The sequence below is a fragment of the Coptis chinensis genome, chromosome 2 (genome assembly GCF_015680905.1).
Source record: "Coptis chinensis isolate HL-2020 chromosome 2, ASM1568090v1, whole genome shotgun sequence".
Lineage (NCBI taxonomy): Eukaryota > Viridiplantae > Streptophyta > Magnoliopsida > Ranunculales > Ranunculaceae > Coptis > Coptis chinensis.
In genome coordinates this window covers 57,947,918-57,962,418 of record NC_141457.1, presented here as the reverse complement: position 1 = coordinate 57,962,418, position 14,501 = coordinate 57,947,918, and the positions used below count along the sequence as shown (strand labels likewise).

Here is a 14,501-nt window from a genome sequence, read left to right as displayed (position 1 = left end):
ACGTGCTTTTGTGTATTTCAGGTATTGGAGATCAATATGTGAAGAAATATGTCACTTTTGAGAGATAAAGGAGCAAAGGTTGGTTGCTAAGAAGTTCTATGACTAAAGGCCAAGATTCAAGGAGAAAAACCCTTTTTAAAGCTCGGTCAAAGATGAAAAGTCAAACTCAACGCGGGTAGAAATAGAGCAGAAAAGTCAACAGAACTTCCATAGGCTATATCTTTGAACTCAGACCTCAGAATTGAGCCTATTATATGTCAAAACGACCACCTCGGAAAGAGCTTTCTAATGGTCTAGGTCTTAACCCAATCAGAAGAGAAAAAGTAGACGGAAAGGATGTTGAAGTAAATTCTAGTAGAAAAACCCTTTTTGGACTTAAGTAATTAGGTTTTGGGCTTGATTTAAAGGCCCAAAACATAGCTCCAAAGCCCATGCACGAAATTGTAAACCTAGCCCTCTCTTATATAAAGAGGACTAAGGTATAACTCAAAATATACTTAATTAGATACTTAGTTTTAGTTTTTAGAATAATTTTTCCCTCCCCATAACCTAGGATTTAATTCATATAACTCTTTCATTAGTTTTAAGTTAGTTGATTATTCAATACTTAGTCTTTAATATAGCTTTTAATTCTTAAATTCTATTCCATTAGATTAATAAAATCCAAGTTATTGTTCTTCATTATGTCTTCTTCTTATTTATCTATTAATGATAGTCTAATGACTTCTAGCTAAATCTCCATTAGATGGGTTTGATGAAGCTTGATGACGACTTGATGTGTTAGTTAGGATTATTGTTTTTTAAGAGTTTCACTCTAGTAGGTTAGTTGATTCGCCATGAGAATGGGTTGAACTTCCTCACATGCTAATTATTACACTATACCAAAATAGGATATTAGTAACGCTCAAGATTTTTGCTTAGTAATGGTTTTAAAGTGTAACTTGGTTCCTAACATTTTATAAGTGTTAAAATTGTATATAAATTGTTACGTTAATTTTGCCCAATTTGAGAATTAATTTGTTACGTTTTTAAAGTGTTTGCTTCGACCAGAAAGTCTAAAGAAATCGTTAAAGTTAAATATAATATTAAAATAATAGCTAAATTAGAATTTAAGATTACTAAATAAGAATTTTCGGTGAGAGGGAAACACCAAAATGATCGTGCTCTTCTCTCCATGTTTAAGATTACTAAAAAACAGCTTTATATCGTCTGCTCTTTTCATCGCCTCTCTTTTATATCATCTCCTCTCTCTCATATTTTTCATCGTTCCCTCTCTCAAGCAGTACCGTTCCACTACTTTGGGGAGTCAGCACCGGTCGCCGCTATTAGGTAATGACCTTCCTTCACCTTCTTCTTCTATGGTTTTCTATTTTTCATCATCTCATATCTCTTTTTCGATTTTTCACACTACTACTAGGTGATATCACAACTAAAATTAACTTGGGTGTTAGTTGCTCCAGTTATAACCAAAGGTGCGATTTTTATTACTTGTATTATTCCTTAAAAAATTCAATTTTTGTGGTTTGATTTTGCTCTTCTATATGTAAAATTCGGTAGATGTCACTTGGTTTTTTTGGCGACACTTTCGGATAAAGGTAAATATTGTTCTTATTGCTTTTACATGGCTGTCCAAGCCCGAATAAAGGAGGGAGGATGGTGGTGCCTTAGACTATTTTGCCATTGAACGTTGGGAATCTTGTACTAGTCTTATTGTTTGTTTACTTGACTATTTTGAGATAGTTGTGGCTGATATGATTGCTGAAGACTCCAAACATCTCCTTTCTCATCTCTTCCAATCTATAGATTTTAATTTATTTGATATCCTGGATCATGAAATTGGTATTTCTAGTCTGCTATACGTAAATGTGTTTCGTTGTCCCAGGATGGCCTAAAGCCTATTCAAGTTCTTTTACAAGTGACATCTCTTGTTCAAGTTATTTCCAACTGGAGTATTGATGGAATCATTGAGCATAAGCAATATGAATTCGCATTTGTAGCTTTTGGAGAGACTGTTAATCAGGTTTGTTTTTCATGCCTTAGGTACATTTCTTATAAGTATTATTTCTTACAGTCCGAAAAGAAATGTGAATGCTCATTTGCTCTTTATGAATAATTTCTTCGATGCGAAATTCGTTCTAGTATTGAACGCAAACAAGAGAATGTTAAAATGGGATTTATAGGTAAGAGTAAGACTCAACAAAAGCTCATTACATGGAAGGAGAAGATGCAGAAGAAAATGACCCAGAAAGCAACTCTCTATAGCAGCCACTTCTTAAGAAAAACATAACACTCTTCTCCAACCCACTAGCCATAAATGGGCTCTTGGAGGTTAGACTACGTTATTTTTTTGTTTTGAGTACTTGGGTCCTACCATGGTTTCTTCCCCCACCCCCAACGGTTAGTTTTTTAATATTTGAACCATACATTTTTCAGCTTTCGTGGAGCTTCTTGACAATTCTTTAGACGAGGTATATTATCCTGTTTATCTATTTGAAGGTATATTGGATTTCCTTCATACTCTCTGCTGTCTTCATTAAAGATTCTAACTTCTTTGCTAGGTCTGCTATGGAGCTACCTTTGTAAATGTTGATGTGTTAGAAAATAAGAAGGATGGGAGCAGAATGTTGCTAATTGAAGGTAGGTACTCTTTAAAATATGCAACTTCAGATGGGCATCTGCTTTCTTGGACCTAAGATCTGAGATGCATGTACAACATTGCAACCAATATATATATCAATATATATATATATATATATATATATATATATATATATATATATATATATATATATATCCTTGTGGCCTTGAGGGCTACATTCATCTATATCTTGGGGCGTTAGTTAGTAAGGTTGAAGCGCAAGGAGTCTTTGATTTCAAATCTGCCATGAGCTGAAGTCAACCTTAGGTGATGTTGTTATGAGTAAAGAAAAGCACATCCTTAATTTATATTTTCTATAATACCTTTTGCTTTGTTTTTTCTTACTGGTAAATAGAAAAAACTGCTTTAATTTATTTGGAAATGACTGGTAAACCAACGGTACGATTGTTTTGTTTCCTTTATGGGCGAAATCATGGCATGAGTTTCCTTTGCAGATGATGGTGGTGGAATGGATACTGATAAAATGCGTCAGTGTATGTCACTTGGTTATTGAGCAAAAACAAATTGGCAAATGTTATTGGGCAATGTAAGTCACATGTTTATTTGCATAAAGTTTCTTTAATAGAATAAAATTTGTTTATTTGCTAAAATGAAAATTTCTTTTCATGTTATATTTTTTTATTTAAATCGTAATATCTCCTACTCACACACACTCTATCTCCTATAGATGGGAATGTCTTTAGTGGGAAAAAGTTCACCACTATGATAACTTCAGCTTTGTGTTTTGTAAAAGCAAGTTTCAGGAGTCCGAAACATTCTCAAACCTGATAAACAAGTACATTTTTATATATGATCTCAAAAAACCTTTTTTTACTCATCTTTGCAGATAATTAGAAGCAATTTGTGCTGTCTCTGTTGGTCTAGATCTGGGAAAAGAAGGGCCACTAGTGCACATCGGTTCCTGCATTGCTTCCTTGCTAGGCCAAGGTGGACCAAACAAACACCGCTTGGAATGGCATTGGTTACATTACGTCAATAACAACAGGGACCGTAGGGATCTTATTACATGTGGAGCAGCTTCAGGTGTATGCGCTCACCTGTAGGGGGGGGGGGTTCTATTTGCCCTAGAAGAGGTAGCAACATGGTGGAGGAGCGCCCTGCTATGTGAAATAAGGTGAGTGTTGTCCTTGATTTAATTTCATACTTTGTAAATGTTAGTTTAGTAAAACCATTTCCTTGTAAGTTATTGGGAATAGCTTTAGCAATATATTAAGGGTTGTTTGTTCTGTCTTACATTTTTTGTTCGGTCTTAAATTTAAATTTTGCTCTGATATTGTTCCTATATTTAAGGGTCGAGCTAAACGAGCCGAGCTTTACCATGCTCAAGTTCGGTTCATTAATTACACAAATTTTAAATTGAGCTCGAGCTCGGCTCATATAGTTAAATGAGTGAACTCGAACTGAACTTAAACGAGCCGAGTTTCATCAAGCTCATTTGTTACACGAGCTTTAATTTATATAGTTAAACGAGCGAGCTCGAGCCGAGCCTGAGCTGCTCGGTTCGAATTCCACCCTTGCCTATCTTAGCTTGAAGTCTTGTTTCTCCTTTGATCAGACATGTTAGGCAAGATTATTGTAGTCATTAGGGCTGTCCACGGTTCAGTTCGGGTCGGTTTAGTCCAAATATATAGACTGAATCATAAGGGTCGGTTTCTAACTTTTCAAACCATTACCGAACCACAGCTAGAAGAAAATCGAGTTCTAACCGAATTGTAAAATCAATTCGGATCGGTTTAAAACCAAATCCATTGACTTAAAGCCCAACTAACAATAATTTTCACTTCACCATAGACTCATTTAATAGACACCCATTCCAACAATTTTGAAACAAGCCCTGTAACCCAGGCGCATGCCTAGGCTAAGTACATATCATATTCAACAATAAATGTTTGAAGCATTTCTCCCATCCTCATATATCTTGCAGGCTGGTTAGAAAATTAAAACACAGGTTCTTACAAGAATGCATCAAGTAGTCGGATTAAGTCCTTAACACAACCAAAAATATTTGTTTAATTTATAACATTATCTTACCCACACAGATCTGACAAAAGTTATCAAGGCATTTTAAAGTACTGAACCATTGATAAAATAACTGTTACAACATTCAACTTAACACTGTCTTCAAAATATACAAAAAGTCAGTATAATCACTCCTATATGCCTATCTCCACTTCTCCACAAATTCACAACGCACTACCATAGCTTTTGCATCTCCCCAAATTCACAAAAGTAAATCACCCTATTCACTTTAATTCACATCTTCACAAATTCACATAGTTAAAGCTAGCTTTTGGCAAACAAGCCCATGCTGCCATAGTGTATCATATCTTCGAACATTCACGAAAGTAAGAAAAAAATGATCTGCAAAACTGTTCATCACCACAAGAATGTGATACAGAGTGGGTGGTTAAAGCCCTCACTAGTACGTGGAGATGGAGATGTCGGAATATATGAATGGTGATCTTTATTGTTGTTGGGTTTTGATCTAAGTAGAGAATGGTGGCTACACAGTCGAAGTGAAGGGTGACTATGTCAGTATGTGGGTTATTTTGTTTGAGGAAATAAGGTTACACTTGTGTTGACGAGAACACAAGATATCATCCAACGGTTGTTGATAAACATCATTTAATTAGATATCTAAAAATAAACTATTTACATACATCATTTCGGTTCGGTTATATCGGTTAACTGAGGTACAAAACTGAAAACTGCATTCTACTAGTCGGTTCTTAGTTGACAGAACCATAAACCGAATCGGGTCTACCAAAAACCTGAAAAAATGGCCGGTTCGAGCCTATTCGGTTCTGTTTATCGGTTTTCGGTTATTTGTGGACAACCCTAGTAGTCATGGAAGTCACAAACTATTCAATGTCTTTGAGCAGAGTACTTTAATTTTAACATTTTGTTGTTCTAATTGTTTCTTTATGAATACATTGGTGCTTTGTAGCATTTGAGTGGGAACCTGCAAGAATGTAATTGGAGGGGAAATAATGTAATGTTGGGATTGGGATACCTGAAAGAAATAACCAATATTTTTTTTAAACAAAAAAACTCATACCCAACGGATAAAACCTGGAAGTATCTCATCTTCTACTTACTCGATACTTACAGTCATAATTTTGAATTTTTTTACAGCTGGTTTTTTACCAACTGTGTTGTGTATTATCTTTGAGCAGTGATATGAGATGAACACAAAAGAAAAGGATGGATTAAATGGAGTTCCGACTTGGAAATGCGCTGTGCAATGTGTTGAGTGTTCATCACTTTGTAGATGAATTCTCTCGCTTTTCGATTTGAATAACAAAACTTCTTCATTTTTTTATGTGTGTGTTTTAATGCGGTAAGCCCTCAATTTGAAGTCTATTCCGTTCTAAAAGTTGCCTAAATTCCTTCATGCAGTGGAGCCCTACCGAAGCTAATGTTTTTGCATCATGTTTTGTGGATGGTACGTTTGCCATATGGGATACCCGTTTGGGGAAAACACCTTCAGTTTCTATTAAGGCACATAAAGCAGATGTGAAACTAACTCGGTTAAAGGTAAAAGTAAAGTTAAATATAGTTATTTTGTATAATCCCGTATATGTTATTTTAGTTATTTTCTTAGGGGAATAAGGAACTAAAATGCCTCCAAGTGAGGAACTAGCTTTAGCGTTTTATGTTGGAACGTAGATGGATAGCAGCAATAGGAGACCTAGCAGTTAATGAAAGGTAAGGTTCTTGTGTGGTTTTCTTTCGTTTCATATGTGATAATTGTATGCAGATGTTGGAATATTCATGAGTTTTATTTTGGAAGATGGGATTTTACATGTGAGTAGTGTGAAGGTATGGTGTACATATATTCTAAGTGTGGTATCTCTGGTTGGAACTAATAGAGGTGTATAACACTGATATAAGTGGAAGTGATGTTTATGTTGTTTTCATTTTAATTTTGGTATATAATTTACAGTGTCTTTTTTATTCGAGGATTGGTTATTTGACTTAACTGGTATTGGTCGAGATGGTTAAGTAGCTGGTTCTACGAATCAATATATTATTTGATTTCCAGGTTATGACAGGATTTATGTCTATGAAATATTGAAAATACAAAGGAGATTCTACTGAAATTTTTATGTCTTTCGTCAAGGTGTCTGACAAGGATATAGGGTTTTGGGGTGTTACATAAACTTTCATGTCTATACTATGCTTCTATTGCTACTAGTATGCTACCATACTCTCTTTTATGAATTTCGTAGTTTTAGTATAAGGAGCTACTACTTAAGAATAGGATATAAGTATATATCTATACATATTTGTTTTTTACTCTGTGACTTATTTTTATTTATTTCTATTGGTGTATAGAATGAAAGGGACTTTTCTGATAATACCATCCCAAAGTCATCCCCTGATGCTTGCAACTACTGAAGGAGCTAGTTCTGTACAAATGACGTGAGAGTTTGAGTTTAAGGACAAGTCCTATTGGTTTGAAAAACAATTTGTATTTCATTTGTGGCAAGTCCTATTTATGAAAGACGTTTTGGTGATGTTATTTTAATAAAAGATTATGTGATTGGATGTACTTGTGAGATTTCTTGTTTATGTTATGGACAATTGTAGAATACCCAATAAGTAGGGGCATCTTTATGCAGGTTTAGATCAGTAGTCTCTCAAAAAGGGTGGTTTTTGGGGAAATTATTTTTTTTACATATAAAATAGTTTTGTAATGGTGGAAAACCGTAACTAAATTTTGCAATGAGTAACACTTACGAAACAGCAAAACCGTTACCAAAAGAAAATTCACCGTTACAAATTTTATAAATTAGTAATACAAAAAAGTGTTGTTAACTTATAAAACCGTTACTAATGTCAGAAAAGAGTAACACAAAAAAGTGTTACTAACTTTATAAAACTGTTATTGATGTTAGAAAAGAGTAACAAAAAAAATGTTACTAATTTTATAAAACCGTTATTAAAGAGTAATACAATTTAACAAAGAAAACCGTTAGCAAATATTTTCAGTTACGGAAAAAACCGTTACAATAAATAATTATGTAACGGTTCTAAACCGTTACGAAAATTAATAACGAATTAGAAACGCCAAAACTGTGACGCAAAAAAACCGTTACAAAGATTTTTAGTAACGGTTTCTAACCATTAGGTATGTCCTGTTTTGGTATAGTATTAGTTGGTAGAGATTGCCATGAATAATCAGTGATCAATTACTTAATCTTTATTGGTTAGGATTGCAATAATCTACACTAGCATATGAGGAATTAATGAAAGTGGAATCAAATCCCCCTAATTCGTTCTCCATATTCACATCTTAATATTTGATTGCTATAGTATAAGTTAAAACATCTTAATTAGTTCAATCACCATATTAGTAAAATTACAATCCATTACTCTCATTGATTTTGTTTGAATAGATTAAACTAGCAAAACTTACGCCTAAATAAACTAAGAGTGGAACTAATTTTCTACTCCACATATTGCATGATAAACGAGAGTAGATAACTTTGATATAAAGTAGTAAATATCTTTAGTTTTACTTATGCATAGCATAACTAGTTAGGAGTAGGTAAAACTATTGTTTTACATTTTATCAAATGGCGCCACTGCCATCTTAGTTTTGTTTAGATTCGTTTCCTTTTGTATTTTCGATCCTAGAAAAATCCCATTAAACGTACCCACCCTTATCTAGTTCTAACTGTGTTTGTTTGGTTCAAATTATAAATTTTTTCAAAATTCTACCTTAAGCGCTCCCGTGCCCTAGGTACTCTATTTCGTGAGCGTACATGCCCTCAAGTTACTGGAATTCGTGTCAAGCAAGAGCGTGCCGGCGCCCCTTTTGAGGAAAGCCCAATTTTTTACAGGTTAGTTTCTAACTCTCTTCGTTCAAGTTATTCAGTGTTTCCAACTTCGTAAATACATTGAGATTGCGTATACAAGACGCTATTCAAACGCATAACAAGGAGGCATTTAGGTACTCCTTCTTCCACTCCTCACCTCTTCTGTTAGAGGAGTTTTTAACTCTAGCATATCAGGGTTGTTTTGACTGCTGTTAGTGGTTTATATTTATATTGACCTTAGACTTGCATGAGATTAAGGTCTGGTACTAGTAAACCATCTTCTGTTATTTATCGTAAGCGTCAACACACACGCCTATCTAGAATACTACACACTACACCTGCATTAATGGCTGTTAAAACAGAGACTCCTCTCTCTGATTTTTACAAGGCCCTTAATGATAGCCCTAAGTCTTGCACCGTTCTTGCAGACCCAGTGGGGGATTTTTGAATCCCCCTGAATATATTTAATTTGTTACCGATTTTTCATGGTTTGGACCACGAGAAGCCTTATCAGCATATGCGTAGGATTGAACAAGTTTTTACCATATTTCATCATCCTACCATATGTTCGGAACAAATTAAACTTAGGGTGTTTCCTTTCACCCTAGCCGATAAGGCGGCGTCTTGGTTAACTGCCCAATTGCCTAATTGTGTGGACTCATGGGCCAATCTCGTTCAATTGTTCATGGAACAGTTTTACCTACCTCTGAAGATAGATGCAATGCTTCAAAAGATTCATTTCTTCCGCCAGAATCCTCATGAATCCTTTTCCGAGGCTTGAAATCGTTTCACTGATCTTCTCATCGAGTGTCCACATCATAACCTTGTGAAAGACACGTTTGTTCGTGCATTTTTCAAAAAGCTTTTACATCACCATAAAGTGGTTCTTGACATAATGACTGGGGGTAGTTTCATTAGTAAAGGTGCCTCAGAGGCTTATAGGTTTTTAGAAAATCAATCTAAACGTCAGAATAACTGGGGGGTAATGACATCCCTCGGTCCAGTAATTCTTCTTCCACAGTTAAGGCTGCCAGTATGTTTAAGGTTAAATTTGATCCCGAGCTTAGAACTCTAATCAAATCTCTCACTAAAAAGGTAGATGCCATTTCTATTCAACATAAGCCTACTCTTGTCATGAACGTTAACACTCTTCTATGTAATTTCTGTTACAGCCTTAAGCATTCTGACTCCTATTGTCCTTTCCTCTATGAACAACCACCCGCATAGCCGGACAATGTTTGTTCCATTAATAGCTAACCTAACGCACCTTGGAGACAAAATCCCAACTTCAGTTTGAGAAATAATCAACAAGTTACACCTCCAGGGTTTAATAATCAAAATGTTAGGCCAGCGAACAACTATAACCAAGCTCCACCACGACAAGGACAAGGACAAGGTAATTATAATAATAATAATAATAATTATAATAACAATAAAGGTATCATTTCGATTAATAATAACTATCACAACCCACCCGTTAATAATCAACGTTAGATAGTTCCAGTCCCACCACCTGTGGCCACTACACCTTCACAACCGAATCATTTCGAAGCCCACATGTAGGCTAACCAACAGATTTTACAATCCATTAATCATTCCATACAATAGTTAACCCAAAGGTGTGTTTCCAGGTCAAGCCATACCTAATCGTAAAATGCCAAACACAGCCTTTGAAGTAACCGGTAATCCTAGTAATGAAAATATAAACATACACTACAACAAAAGGGGTCTGTTCCAACGCACTCTTTCGCCACGCCTAAAATTTGTTGCAATAAGTCATCTTTTACAACATCGTGTGGCGTTGCTAAATGTCATCTGTCTTAATAGAATTTTCATTTTGGGAAATACCTAGAGCGTTGCAAAAGTGTTTGCTTAAATTTACGAAAAATAAGAAAAATAATTAAATTGATAATATTTACTGTTGGCAACAAGTGTGGTGCTGCTATAGATTAAATATCTATTGCAACCCCCTTGTCGTCACTGGTAATTCCGGGATAGACTATGTGTATGTGCTTGTTGCGACGATTTCGATGTTGCCAATGGGCTCTGGTTTGGGCGGATATATTCTTTTTGGCTACAAATATTATTCGTGCTCCAGTTTTCATGTTCCCGCTCTAAGTCATAACAAAATTAGAAATACCACAAAAAAAAAACATATTAAAACCCTAGATTGTTGTCTCTCTCTCCATCTAAACCGAAACTTCTTTCCTCCATCTCCAAAACTCATCATTTTTCTCTCCACATCTTCAAAGCTTATCTCTCCTCCACCCTCAACCTCCACTGTTTTTTGACTTTACTGAGGTGAGAAGAATTTAAAAGTCATTGAAGCTATAACAAAATCAAAAGCTTTGTTTTTTTGTTCCCTGCCCTAGTTGAAATCGTTTTTTTTTTTGTTTTTTTTTTCTTGTCTTGATTGATTGTTTTAGCTTTAAAGTGGAATTTTTGGTGTTCTTTGCAGTGATTTGTGGAGCCAGGTAAAACTGCTCGAATTGGGGTTCTCTACAGTGGGTAAGATATATTGCTTTGCTTTTGATTTTGGGTATTTTGTTTTTGTTTTTGATTTGTGATATAAAGAACAAATCTTTATATTTCAATTTGAAGGAATTTTGGCGTGTATTCTATTCCAATATCAATCTTACGTAAAAGTTCCGCTACGACCTTTAGTCGTCCATTTTTACTCTTGGTTCAGTTATAGTATTCATAAAGATACAACAACAATATTGTGACCTTCCTCAAATACAATGTCACCTTGTAGTTAAATATAGTTACTCGTATATGTCTTTTTGCTCCCTGTATCTGAGTGACTCAGTCCATAAAATTTACAACCTACATATCCGTGGGAACCCAAAATAGGCCTACACCAATATCCTTCTATCTGCTGCATCCAGGGACAATCATCTGGCTAGTTTCACCCACCCCATACTTTTAACAGCAAGCTTCTTCTTGTTTGACATGCATGTCAAATGCTCTATTTTCCTCCATGGAGAAGGCTTCATCATCCCAAACTAGATAGAGGGGTTTAGTTTCCAGATACGTTGGGGCTCTGTTAGATGTCACTGGCAGGGGCCGATTGAAGGACGACCATTATTTGGACCAGAAACGCAGGATTTAGAGTTAACAAATGTGACATATGTATTTTCTGAATGAGAGCATGGTGAAGTGGGGGCCGAAGTTGCAGATACAGTTGTAACTAGTGAAAAGATTCGCTGGTGGCGAGTGCGGATTTAGTCCAACACTTCGAAAGATCTAGTCCACTTTCTTTCGTTATGGAATAAGGATTCATACGCTGTGTCAAGTCTCAGATAGAAATCCCAACTTATTTTGGTCCTGTCCTATGGTCTTCTCCTCTATACCATCTATACCCCTCTGGCTAGTCCTGTACCAAACCTACTGTCTTTCGAAAGCCAGGAAATCGGAAAGCCGAATTTTCTATCGCCACCGAATGCATAGTATAGGGGAGGGTGGATTTTCATTGGGTTGGTGTTCATTGTCAGTGAGATTTGAACATCGATTAGTCCAACTCAAAACCCCGTTGGGTAATTCTTCCCCAGCCCCTTCCAACTCAGCCCTCTAGGTTCACCTAGATTCATAGACCAGCTTGCTATTAAGGTAAAGTTATTCAGTCAAGCGCTTAACATAAGTGAAAGATATGCATAACTTCAAAGAGATAGACTAACACTTGTCAGTAGCCGACTTCAAGTTGAAGCTATAACATACAGGATTACCAATTAGTCAATCAAGAGGACTCGTCTGATGAAACATCTTGTGGTATCCCTTTCAAGACATCCATAAGACAATCATGGATGGGACACAGCAGGCCTTGATTCACAGAATTTTCTATTCCACCTCCCTCAATAGTACAACCCAAATGGCGCCTTAACCTACTTAGAATCAGGCAGCCTAGCCCCTATCTCTCCTCCTTAAGAGCCCTTAACGCATTCCATAACTGAATGAGCTTCCCCGGAGTCAAAGTTCGTGGACTACAATACTCAGTTTTGAGCCTTGACTGGCACAGCAGGTCAATCAAGACCTGCATAACTTCAAAGAGATAGACTAACACCTATCGGTAGTCGACTTCAGGTTGAAGCTATAACATACAGGATTACCAATTAGTCAATCAAGAGGACTTGTCTGATGAAACATCTTGTGGTATCTCTTTCAAGACATCCATAAGACAATCATCGACGGGACGCAGCAGGCCTTGATTCACAGAATTTTCTATTCCACCTCCCTCAATACTACAACCCAGATGGCGCCTTAACTTGTTTAGAATCAGGCAGCCTTGCCCCTCTCTCTCCTTAAGAGCCCTTAACGCATTCTATAACTGAATGAACTTCCCCAGAGTCAAAGTTCGTGGACTACAACACTCAGTTTTGAGCCTTGACCGCACAACAGTCACGCGTTTCAAACAATCTGGTGAAAATTAATGCCGTGCCAATCAAGAGTTGTTGTTAGTAGTTTGAGTTTCCTCCGAAGTCGAATAACGTGAATAGCCATTCCACCAACGCTTAAAACTGCTCATGACAAATCTTTGGCATTTGAAATGGGTTGATTTCTCGATGCCTATCAAGTACATCCTCATTTTCAAACTCTTGATCACAAGTAGTAAATAATAAGCATTCTCTTCTTCCATTGTTACTTTTCCCTACTTCCCACAACAGATATTTCTCACACCCTTTCTCCTCTTCCAATATCAATCTTTCTATGGGAATAGCGTTGCCTTTTATTATTCTTGTTATGCAATATACGAACCATGCCATACTATTGTAAAAATATTGGTATTATCAGTTAAAGAACAAATTTCATGACTATACATGTAAAGTTATGATATCAAGAAAGAAGAGTGGTGGCTCATTCCATACTTGAGTTAGCTTTTATATATGGTTCTCTTTTGCTGGAGCATATTGAAACAAAAGGGAGACCTTAGTTTCCCAACCATGGCCCTATTGCTAAGAAGATATTAAAAAAAAATGACCGACTTTTAAAATATTGAGTCAATTTTTGGATATGGATATCGCGCGAATAGAAAAGTACCGCTGAAAGTAGAAAAGTATGGTATGAATCTTTCCTTCACTTTTTCTTTAGGTCAATTAAGGTTTGTACGATTTCAGCGATTGTAAGTGGTGCCTTGTTTATGACGTGTGCGTGTGAATTTGGGTTTTGAGTTTCCAAGTGAGAACCTTATATGTCTTATTTTATTTTGGCTAATTTTGTTGATTCCTCGATCTTTGCAACTTAATGTAATAGAGTGTGTTTGAAAACTTGGTTCAAGTCCTCAACTTAAACACTTGCAACAAGGAAAATAGGTTGAACCTGTAAACTTATTCCAGGTAGCATTTTCATGTTCTCTAGCTTGTATATTTTTTAGATTAAAATTGAACTTTTGTTTGTTGTAATGCAATTTTAGTAGTTTTGAACAATTGATAGCTATATTTTAGAATTGAACTTTTAAACAATTGATAGCTATATTTTAGAATTGAACTTTTGAACAATTGATAGCTATATTTAAGAAAGGTCTCGAGTTTTTTTTAGTCGTTGTAGATTATCTAGAGGCAAGGTCTGATATATTTCATTAGTAGTTTCTCTATGGGAGATCTTAACTGAACAAGACCCAATCTAGGCATTCCCTGTCTTTGGAATAACTCACCAGATAAGTTCTAGTAAAGCTTTTCGAACATTCGAGGCTGGTGGAGGCTTGTGGTAGCCTTTCTTTAGCGATATTACAAAACTAAGTTTCTAAACTTAAGAGAAAACTTATAATTAGTTGCATGATGTTTTGTCACTTGAGACTTATTTGGATTGGTAGAACTTGGTTTCTTTTATTTGTTTTGTAGGCTTAATGAGCACTATATACAAGCCTTTATGATATTATATACGTACATGGATTGAATGTTTGTTTCTTTTGTTTAGAGGAGTTTGTTTTACCTTGCCTAGATATGGTTTTATACTTAGATTAGTATGTTGCTTCAGTTTCATTGTTTCGGTTAAAAAATGAACTAGTGCTTGGACCGTATAGT

General features: G+C 35.7%; 1 long non-coding RNA gene across 8 annotated transcripts; it reads left to right on the top strand.

Annotated features, from left to right (window-relative positions):
- The first annotated feature begins 1,041 nt into the window (after positions 1-1,041).
- Positions 1,042-7,224, top strand: LOC147516812 (uncharacterized). Of its 8 annotated transcripts, none has more exons than XR_015211177.1 (8): positions 1,042-1,329; positions 1,418-1,472; positions 1,883-2,020; positions 2,181-2,468; positions 2,559-2,637; positions 3,094-3,185; positions 3,486-3,773; positions 5,836-7,224. It is a non-coding gene; the product is annotated as an uncharacterized LOC147516812 (long non-coding RNA). The 8 variants fall into 8 exon arrangements; XR_015211176.1 differs by having other exon boundaries at positions 2,140-2,468; XR_015211175.1 differs by having other exon boundaries at positions 1,883-2,328; positions 2,434-2,468.
- The last annotated feature ends 7,277 nt before the right edge of the window (positions 7,225-14,501 follow it).